Source organism: Rutilus rutilus (genome assembly GCF_951802725.1).
Source record: "Rutilus rutilus genome assembly, chromosome: 4".
Taxonomy (NCBI): Eukaryota; Metazoa; Chordata; class Actinopteri; order Cypriniformes; family Leuciscidae; genus Rutilus; species Rutilus rutilus.
The window spans coordinates 32,766,133-32,778,293 of record NC_140212.1 but is presented as its reverse complement, the minus strand read 5'-3'; positions in this window follow the sequence as shown (position 1 = coordinate 32,778,293).

The following is a 12,161-nucleotide window of genomic DNA, read 5'->3' as shown; positions in this document are numbered from 1 at the left end:
TGATCACATATCAGCTGCCTTCTCCTTTGTTTTTAATTCAAACCATTTAATTTGACCGTTTTTTCCCCTCGAACTCATATACACGTACAACAACGCATATACACACAATATAAATTCAACTTTATTAAACATATGAACACATAATATAAATATAAAAGGCGGATATATACACAAGCAAATATAAATACAAATACACACAGCTAGAACATTACAAACATTTAAAATAGCAAACATGTCACACTCTAAGGTATATTTACAAAAGTACAGGAAAGAATGGGAGTTAATTCCTGAATTTAAGGGGTGGCTGAAGCCCTATGTGGGCAATGACACAAAGGTACTGCAAGACAGAATTTTGTGCCAAGTTGTCCGATGTTTAAAAGCATGCCTCAACTCAAAGGCACAATGAAAAGTCCAAGCCCTTCAATCAATCCAAGCAAACAACGTTAACATTTGCTCCAGAAAATGCAGACTCTTACAAACATGCAGAGGCAACCATGGCAATGGCGATTGCAGAGCATGGTTCCATTATTTCTTGTGACCACATTTGTAAGACATGCAAAGCTGCTTTTTTCGATGCACCGTACCAAGTGTACGGAAATGATAAATGGGGTGTTGGCCCCATATTTCATTGAAAGACTGGTGGCTGATATTGGTGACTCCAAATACAACCTCCTCCTTGATGAGAGCACCGATGTAAGTGTCTAAAAATACCTCGGAATCGTGATTCGGTATTTTAGTGAGGAGACAGCAAATGTGGTGGCCACCTACCTAGGCCTTGTTGAGCTGGAGGGAGGGGATACTAGATCAATAGCCAGAGCAGTTCTAGCTTTTCTTGGGAAGTGTGGCCTCAAGGCGGAGAACTTGCTTGGCATTGGCACAGATAATGCATCTGTAATGACAGGAGTGTACAATGGTGTACACAAAATTCTTAGGGAGGAGGAAGGCTTACAACATCTTGTCCTCATCCGCTGTGTGTCATTCACTGCAGTTAGCTGTAAGCTCTGCCTCCAAAAACACTCTTTGTGTTTTTAACACTGTATCTCACTTGTTAAAAAATCTATTATTAGTGAGGTGCAGTCCGCTGTTAAGGCCTTTGAGGGGGAACAGTCAGATCCGCTCAAGCTGCTTGACTGTTTAATGAGGCTAATAAAGTCTGTTTGCAGCAGGGTCATTAACCCAATGGCAAAAATTGATGTCCTAAAAGAGTCAATAGATGGCCACATTTCTCCCAAGCCATACCTTGGCTATATATTTGAGTCCAAGGCAGCACAGCTAAACCTCTCTCCAGAGGAGGAGGACTGTGTTTGAAGGAGATGTGTGAGCTACACCATCTCCTTAGCAAATGAACTGAGTGCGAGGCTCCCAGATAATTTGGAGATACTGCAGCACATGTCTTTGTTCAATGTGGGGGAGACACTAAACCACAACAAGAGCCTGACAGACATGGTCAAATTTGCAAATCTTTTAGGATATTGCCCGGATACAATTATTAATCAGTGGAGGTCTATTCATCTTCAGAAATGGGAGGAAGCAACAAACACATTGGCATTCTGGGCTGAAATTAAAAAGTACATTGATTCAGCTGGCATAAACCCATATGAAGACTTGGCTTCTGCTGCAGTTTCTGTCCTCACCCTCCCACACTCAAACGCTGAGGTAGAAAGGCTGTTCAGTCAAATGAGTGTCGTTAAAAACAAGCTGAGGAAATGCATGTCCCTGCAGACTCTCAGCTCTATTCTGTACATCAGATATAATTCGGTGTCAACATTCTAATGATGTGATCTGGAATCAATTCAAGAATTGAATTGAAGAATTGAAGAAAAAAATTATTATTATTATTTTTTTTCATTGTCTATGTACATTATTGTGGCACTCGTGTCTGCCAAATTATCACATATAAATGTGTGGTTTGGTTAAATTATCAGATTATAAAATTAGATTAGATTGACTGAATTGTGAGAATTTTTCTGTAAATATGCACATAGTTAGTTTGTAAATGTGCACAGTTTTTGTTGTTGTTGTTGCAAATATGCACCCAGTTTGTTTGTACATATGCACATAATTTGTAAATGTGCCCAGATTTTTTTGTAAAAATACACAGTTGATTTGTAAATGTGCACAGTTTTTTTTTAGTAAATATAAACACAGTTTGCTTGTAAATGTGCCCAGGTTTGCTTTTGTTTTTGTACATCTGCACATAATTTGTAAATGTGTAGTTTCTTTTTTTTTTTTTTTTGTAAATATGCACATAGTTCGTTTGTAAATATATGTAATTAATTCAACCTAAGGATTAACCTTCTTGGGGCAGATTATCCTTAACGTCTCTGACTGGAACTGAATATCATTGTTGTGGCTTATAGGCCTACGCTGTGAGAGAATAAGAAACACATTCTGTGGAATCTAATTATCTCTATGAGTTAAATGAGCTTTTTTAAAACTGCAGCTTGTGACAATACATCAGTGTCAAGAAGTCTGTAAATAAAGCTGTTAGTCCTCTGCAAGAGTTGACTGAAGCATTGTTGGGTGAAGGATCTCATACCTCAAACCAGTGCTTCATCTCTTTAATCGTAGCATTCTACAAGCAGAAGACGATAATACAGATTTAACAAAACATCAAAAGCAATATACTGCAGTACCTCAACAGCAAATACAGCATTATTAAGTGACACAAATGTACGTCGCGATGACGCTCTTGAATCGAAACAATAGATCCCTATGAAGCTATTCACACCGGGATTCACACCGGGATCAATCGCAGCGCGACAAAGTGAGATTTTTTTTGTGTGTGGATTTTATAACAGAGAATGAGAAATGCTATCCATGTGTTGCATTCAGTTTAATATAAAACTCTACAAATAATACTTTTGCGTCCATTCCTTTTTCCTTTTTTAACCCGTTATTGAAAAATGAATGGTTAACGGTTGTTGTATTTTTAAAATGCAAAGTTGAACACCAAAATTTGAATTTGAACTGTGCAAAAAAATAAATATTATGACTTTTTGCTCCTTTATTAAACATTTATAATATTCACAAATTAATATGGAATTTTTTTTAATTTTACTGGTTTTGTAGGGCCAATTTAGAACCCCAGCAATGATATTTTTCCAGCAGTGCTGAATGACAAGAGCCATGTCTCTGGAACCATAAAGAGAGGTGATTTCTGTCAGGCGAGGTTGCTCGGCGAGGAGTGCGAGACGATTTTGTGCCAGTCATTGCCGGAGATGGGAAGTTTCTGACTCTCAGCTGGACATAGCTGTATCGACAGAAGTACAAGAAGCAAGTAAAAAAAATACAGTAATGCAATTTTAACGTTATAATATAGGCTATGTGACTTGTGGTGTTATCTCGACAAAGCTGTATGCATCACGATAGTAGTCATTGTCATTATCGAGTGTGACATGTCCAAATGCAAATCTCATGAAATTAATTAATTAATTACATAAAATCATTATCTAGAAGTAAAAAATTACTGTATATCAGCAGTTGATGCTGTGCGACATCTTTTTCTCATGATGTAGCCATGGGTATGCATTTTAATGTTTCTGCTGTAATAATGATAATTGATGTGTATTTGACTCGGAAGATGGCTTAACAACATACACTGCTGGATGGCAGGTTTAAACAGATCTGATTACACAGTAACCTAGTGCACGCAGATGTTGGTATCACGCATCTTATTTTGTTCACAATGACAGTTAAATGCAATTTTTATTAAATTTTAATAAAACTTAAAAACACTGTTTGAACCAACTCCGCTGAGAACAAATATAGGCTTGTCTATTGTAGCTAGTCCATATACCCCCGGTTCCACAGATGAGGCTTAAGCTAGTCCCAGACTAAAATGCATGTTTGAGCTGTTTTAACTGAAAGCAACTTGCACTGAGATATCTTAAATTAAGTCATATAGAGTCTTGAGATCTTTTGTCTCAAGATGCACACCAGTAATGGTTTTTTTTTTTTTTCTAAGGCACGTTTATAAACGCTACTTACATGTCCTAATTGAACTAAGGCCTAATCTTGGCTTAGTCTAAGTGAAAACAAGCCATTATGTTGCAGTTTATTTGTTTCACCACTCTACAGGCAGGACCAACCTGCGGTCGTAAATAGATGACCGGTTATTTGGCAGCAAAGGGAGTTTGAGCCGCAGAAAGTCGGATTGGACGAGCCCTCCGGACAATACATCGACCATACCATGAAATGCACAAATAAAATGCAGAAATAAAATTTGGCATTTTTGTAAAACGGAAAAAAGTTATGTCAATTATTTGATTTTCAATTAAATAAGCATTGTACATAAGTAAAATTAGTTTGTATGTGAATATTTTTTCACCAGTCTAAAAATGAATAAAGAAGAAAGCATGTTTTTCGTTTTTCAATTACGAGTTAAAAAAGGAATGGACGCAAAATACAAGGACAAATAATTGTTGTATTGTTGTATGTACGAGTTTAAAACCAAGTGGGAAAACCTACGAAATGCATACATGAGGAAAAATGTATTTTCGGTCAGCGCCTCCTATCATGCACATGTGAATTAGCTGAAGGCAACCACTCGTTTCTCGTTCAGTGTGAAAGATCTGTTTGTCGGCCATTTGCTTCGCTTTATCTTATATTCACTATTGATTTAAGATAATTCAGTAATGAGAGTTTTGGAAGATGACATAGACCATTATCTACAGGTCATGTATCTCTTCTTTCAAAACCAGCAACAGAAGGTGAAATATAAAACTGGGAATGTCAATTGTGTTTATACATTGTAATTAATAATGATTTCTTATTGAATAGTATTTATGGATGCACAGGAGTAAATCATGTCGTTGTATGCCTATAAAATATTACAGGAGGAAAAGAAGTGGAATGATGCTTAAACGGCATAAAATGAAAATCTGAGTTTAAATGATGTTAGAATAGAAGGTATTTATTCTGAACAAAGTCAGAGTAGAATCTATTCCTTAAAGGAGAACTCCGGTCAATTTTAACATTGAGCTCATTTTTTTGTACATTTGGAGTGCTGTCAGTACAGAGAACAACGACAAAAATTGGTGTTGCCTACAACGTGTTATCCTCTTTTTAAAATTTGCACCCTGTTGACTTCAATGGGGCAAGTAGTAAGCCTGCTTTTAGCCTCTTAACATTCTTGATGTGTCATTACAAGTGCACAGGTCATGTGAGTGATTCCTTCTGAGTGAACGCGGGTGAATCTGACTGCAGTAGATGTGAAAGAAATATATATAAAAATGATGTTTATTCAGCCAGCGCACATACCTGTATTTACATCCTGTTTTCGGTCGAAGTCCACAGTAGTCGATTGTCGAGTTCACCCGCGTTCACTCAGAAGGAATCACTCACATGACCTGTGCACTTGTAATGACACATCAAAGATGTTAAGAGGCTAAAAGCAGGTTTAAAACTTGCCCCATTGAAGTCAACAGGGTGCAAATTTTAAAAAGAGGATAACACGGTGTAGGCAACACCGATTTTTGTCGTTGTTCTCTGTACTGACTGCACTCCAAATGTACAAAAAAATGAGCTCAATGTTAAAATTGACCGGAGTTCTCCTTTAAGGCAAACAATATATATCAAATATTGATGCACTTTCACTGTAAATACACCTAATGATATTAAACTCTAACTCTAATTTTATTTAAATTGTTTTTTAATAAATGTTACTATATGTAATATTACTAGTGTTGGCTCTAAATGACAAATTGCTTGTAAGTCACTTTGAAAAAAAAAAAAACTTCTAAATGAACAAATGCAAATATTAAATCCTGTAACAAAAAATCTAATCTTTTTTTATTTTTTTTTATACTTTTTTTGTGGCCCCTGTTCAGGGATCTAAGAGTTCTATATACAAAAGAAAGGCACTACCATGGGAAGTCCTAAAATGGCTCCTAACTATGCCTGCTTATATATGGGTCTCTTTGAAAACCGATTTGTGCTGCATCAGAGAAATCCATTCTATTCTAAGATCTTATTCTACAAGCGGTTTATCGATGATATTTTCTGATTATTGACTGCACATCAGATGAATTAATGGTCTTCCATGAGTATCTTAACTCTTATAATGAACATCTGAAATTTACTTTGGAATATGATAAACATCGAATCAGTTTCCTGGATATTCAGGTATATAAAGATGGCACGACCATAAAAACTGATCTCTTTCGTAAGCCCACGGATCGCAATACTATATTGCATGGGGACAGTTTTCATCCCAGGCCGTTGGTCAAAAGTCTTCCGATCAGTCAGTTTAATCGTGTACGTAGAATATGCAGCGATAATACATCTTACTCAACGCAGGCTGCGGACTTGACAGAAAGATTCCTCAATAGAGGTTATAAACAAGATTGGGTTGATTCGGCCAAAAAAAAAACGTTTTGATCACATAACACAGGATGAGTGTCTTCGATCAAATAAGCATACTAAAAATCCAAACAAGTCACCTATATGTTGCGTAAAGTATTCCCCACTTCTGTTTGGAAGAAAATCTGTTCACAAACATTGGCACATTATTGATTCGGACCCTAAATTAATCAGAGTATTTCCAGAAAAACCTAAGCTTATTTTTAGACGTGCCCCTAACTTAAAAGACCATCTAGTTAAAAAATGATATACGTCCGCAACTCACAACGTCTTTCCTTAGTATGCCAGACGGTAACTATAGATGTGGTAGTTGTGCCCAGTGTTCGTACACGCATAAATGCACAAATTTTAATAATCCGCACACTGGCAGGACATTATACATTCGCGGTGTCATTACATGCAGCACTACACATGTTATTTATGTAATTCGTTGCCCATGTGGCTTAGCATATGTGGGCAAAACAACGAGAGCGCTACGAACCAAAATTAGTGAGCATAGAAGTACCATTAGAACAGGGGATGAGCGCAGTCCAGTCGCCGCTCATTTTAAACTAGCTGGGCATAATGTCAGCAGCGCCCTCAGATATATTGGGGTGGAACGGGTCAACAAACCGTCTAGAGGAGGTGATTATGATAAAAGACTTCTCCAACGGGAAACTTTTTGGATTTACTTTTTAAATACAATGTCTCCTCATGGTCTTAATGAAGAATTTGATATAAAACCATTATTATTAAAATAAAAAAGTATTAAAAAAATATTTTTGTAAGAAATTGTTTGTTTATATGCTGACTACATTTCAGTAGGTCTTGTGAATAAGTGGGGTAATTGTCCTCTAATTATTTGGGTTTGACTTGTATGGTATTGTTTCTTCTACTTATTTATTTTTATTTATAATTTTTTTTCTGTGGATAGCAATGTTATGTACTCTTTTGGGAATATTGAGATTTGAAGGGCCCGGTAAGTGTTCTCTTAATTGAGTAATGTGTGGGGCTATTAGCTAATTAAACTAATTGATATCACAGGGTGGGTCAGATGATTGTAAGCCCTATATATATCCCTTCATCAAATGTGTTCACCATTTGCCTGAAAAAGACCCAGCAGGGTCGAAACGTTGCCTTTTTTTATTAAATATGGGAGCAAAAAGCAGTGTTGCAGACATTATATTTTCACTTTATTAGTTCCTTTTGTCCTGCACCTGCCAGAAGGTGGGATGTGCACACAATTACTTATTTAATTATATTGTTGGGATAGTTATGCAGACAGTTTAAGCATTGACAACTGGTTAGCATGTGAACAGCAAAGAGACTGACACTGAAGAGAAAAAATCTCAAAGAGATTGCAGAATTCAAATAGTGAATTCAAAACAATAACTTTTGACAAACAAAGTTCGGTCTCAAATGGTCTATCTTATCAGCTCGAGAGGAGGCATATGTGTATATACACAGCCGACTCGACAGTTTTCTGCATCCATCCGCCACCTTGACTCCTCACTCAATCAAAATATGTATTGCATATGTTCAGTTTCAGCACCCAAGGCTCTATTGCTATTGTCTCAATGGTGTTCAGTGTGTTTGGGCAGATTGCCAGCAACAGCCAGTAGCATTGTTTGTGATTTTGACTTAGTGACTCTTGACTACTAACGTTTCACAGATTTAGGAGCTGGGTTTAGCACTGAAATGCTTTGTGAAATACTCTTACAGCAAAAATCAGGACTGACATGCCCATTATTTTAAAGTTTCTGCTAAATTGCCAAGTTAGGAGTTATTTCCAGCCTTAAGATGTTTTGTGAATATGGCCCCAGACCACTTGCAATTATTTGCAGTATATTTAAAATATTGCTGTATCGCCATCCCATGTCTGAGAACTGGTAGCTTCTCCACTTAACGTTTTCTCGAATGAATCCCTTTAGTTTCACACCAAACGTACTCGCTGAATTACAGCTCAAAGATTACTGTAAAACATTTATTACTGAAACAGATCTTTAGCATAAACAGTGCATTTTCAATATACTGAAAATAAGTTGGTAAAAAAAAAAAAAAGTACATTATACACTGAAAAGTTTGAATATGAAATTTTATTCCCCAGTCTTTTTCTGTTCTGGTGCTTAATCTTCATCTCATCCCACTTCATCTGACAATGATATCTGAAAAAAAGAATGAAGATGATTTACAAGCAAAAAACACACAATATAGATACACACTTAATTAGAAGCACCACAATTTTAAAACTGTCTTCTGTCACATAGGGACTACTGAACACATTTAGAAGTCTATTTTAAAATGCAAAGTAATGATAATCAAAATAAAGCTCAGCTTATATTTCTCAGCAAATAGTCCATTCTGACTACCCTGGTAATCCAACATTGAGTTATCTGATATAGGCGGGCCAGAGGCGAGCTAAACAGAAGACGACAGCACTGTGACGTCGAAGTCATTAGTAAACATTGCAAGATGGCTATGGATGAACACCAGTTGTTTGAAACGGCTTTGGTCGTTACGATGAACGAGTTAGACTTGGCTTTTTATCTAAAACAGGAACAAAAGACGCCGCTCGAATCAAGAAGGACGTTTTTGCTGTTTTGCCGATCGGATACGGTAAGAGTCTAATCTACCAGTTAGCTCCGCTGGTAGCTAAGCGTATGGGGTTTATTGTTGTGATTGGTCGTAGTGTTATCCAATTGCGTGCAGTGAGATTTTCAAATGCATGCTTGGTGGCGCCCCTCGAGCTAGCCGATTTTCATTAGTCGACGCCAGACCGTTAATCTTTTAGATTTAGGTCTGGATTTCCAGGCTACATTCTGACTGCAGAAATGGATCATCTGAAAATATTAGCTTAGCTTTTCTACTTTTACCATAAACTACCAAATCAACCGTTTGGTTGAGCATGTTTTTGAAAATTATTAAAAACGTTTTTTCATGGCACCAAGTAACATAATTTTGTAAAGGTAAGGCTCTTATAGTGTAATATTTCAAAAAATGTTTACCTTGCAAAATTTCACCAAAAAACAGTTCACATGGCAGGAGTGAATTTTTTTGTTTGTTTGTTTCTGAAGAAGACATGTTGTGACAAGTGCTGTTGATTGACACTGTGACATCTAGTGGATTTTTTTGCCATAACATACCTCAACCAGATGGTAGAGATGGCTCAATCACCTTAAGTTAAGTTAGGTACTCCTTTCAATAAAATATAGTGACTCAAAATGTGCTCAACCATTTGGTCGAGCAGGCAGACATTAATAAGCTTAAACTTAAATGTTTCTGTACCTCCGTTTGGGATAGACCAAATTGTTGAAGCCCTGTAGATATACAGTACACACAGAAATAAAGAGAAAATATAGTTGCAAGCAGCAATCCGGGGCCAAACCGCTGAAAGGTCCAGAAGAGCAAAAACAGGTTCAATAGTACAGAGAGGATGAAATCAAAATGAACAGAAGTTCTGATGAGAATGAACACAGAATGAAGAAAAAATTATTTATTCACTTATTTCTAATCCAATTCCAATCCAAAACACTCTTATTTCAAGAGTAAGAAATATTAGTACAGCTCTTACCCGGACAATAAAGGAATTGAAATATACAATTTTAAAGTTGTCCCACACGGGACTCGAACCCACTATCTATTGGTCAGGTGCCTGTCAAATAAAAATGAAAAACCGCACTCTCTAATTAAATCTCATATATTTATTTATTTATACCATGTCCACACAGATGCGTTTCAGCCTAAGCCATCATTGTGCTTAGGCACTCCCACTCAAGTTGCTAAGCCACTCATCTCATTGTGCCACTTGGCAGACATGCATTTACACAGCTGATGAAATTCAATAGTTCAAGTGAGAATCAACTCAAAATGAAGAATTTGTCTAAAGATTCACTGCATGTTATATTTAAGTTATCAGAAAGACACAATGTCTTGAACAGAAGCAACTTTTGCACCACTTCTGGCCACAGTACCTCTTGCGGACTGGGCATGTGCCACAGGATTCGAACCCACAAGTGGAATGGTTTGGGGCTTGTAGCCCGTGGTTTTACTGATTGTTAACCAATTAGCATGCTAAGCTAACTAGCATAATAAACACAACCACAGGGAAAAGTTTAAAGTTAATGAGATACTTGTGGTCTCTCCTGCTGGCATACAATAGACTGGATGTCAATGTCAATGTTAGTGCAGCCAATCCTCATGAGCTGAAACAGAACGTCATCGCTGATCCTGTTTCTCTCTTTCGACTTTGTTTCATTGTGGAGAAGCTGCTCTCGCAAATGTACATGCTCCCAAACATACTGGCCACTGACAGTGCAAAATCCCTGAGAAGTGTAAAGCGGGACTCTGGTAGTAACCTCCAAAATGAAACTCCCCCTTCTCACTGCGCTTTGCTTGAAAAAACGTGTCTGACTGAATTCCGCAGAGTTCAAGCTGCAACTGGAGGGTTGCTCGCTGACAGCAGCAGAGAGGGGGTCAGTGAATAACGCTATATCGTGGCTGCATGGCGTGGAAATCATGGAAGCGGCACTTAAACTGCTGCTGCAGTGTTTCGATGTCGGCTCTGTATTTGTGAAAAATGTTCTCGCATTCAGGGACATCTCTCCGCATCTCTTCACAAGCGGGAAAGTGTGCCAAATTTTGACGATTGGATGAAAATCCTTCTTTGAAAAGCTCTAATTTACACCGAAATGCATTCATGTGTGCCTAAAGGTCGGATACAGTTTGGCCTCGCCCCTGTAACTGTGTGTTCAGGTGATTGAGGTGTGAGGTAACGTCCGTAAGGAAGGCCATATCGCAAAGAAACTCTGTGTCTCTGAGTTTTCAGGGTGTAGGCACTTGTATCGCCTCGAACACTGTCCTCCAAAAACACAGGAATTTCGGTGCGTAACGCAAAAAAACACTCCAGACACTTTCCTCGGCTCATCCATCTAATCTCGGTGTGCATTTGTAAATCCCCATACGCCGCGCTCACTTCATCCAAAAAAGCTACAAACCTCCTGTGACTGAGAGACCTATTCCCTCCTCGGATGAGATTTGTAACTTTAGTCACCAGATCCATAACGTGACTGAAGTTAAGTGTCTTGGCACAGAGAGCCTCCTGTAGAATTAAAATAAAGATTAGATTCAGCGCTAAAATCTACACATATCCTGTCATATTAATCTCATAAGGCTGCCCATATTCATAATCATAAAAAGTGAGCTGAAGATAAAACAACTCACCTGATGGATGATGCAGTGCAGTATAGGACAGTCCACCCCACTCTGTTGGAGGAGCCCGGCGAAACCATTGTGTTTTCCTTGCATCGCAGGTGCGCCATCAGTAACGACGGCTGACAGCTTGTCAAAGCCACCATACTCATTCACAATACTGTTAACGGCGTTGAAAATATCCATCCCTTTAGAGTGGTGTTGTGCAACGACACCAATTTTAAAAGTTCTTTGTGTACAACAAATGAACTGTCAATCGTTCTAGTGAAAATCAGTAGCTGGCTACATCACATCTGTGCTCTCATCCAACGCTAATGAGACGTATTTGCAGTCGTGCATGACTTGTTTCAGTTTGCCATCGACATGATTATGGATGTCAAAAATTCTGCATGTCACTGTGCGACGGGACAAGGAGACAGTTTCAACGTTTTTAGCCATATCCTCATCTCCAAATGATTTGGTCATTTCCATTGCACACCTCTTCACCATTTCGCCATCTGACAAGGGCTTCTTGGCTTTAGCAAGCACCAGTGCCACAGAGTAAGATGCCTTGAGGGGCAGACTCCTGTGTGGATGTAATTCTGGTAAAAATACTGTTGTTGATTTGAGTT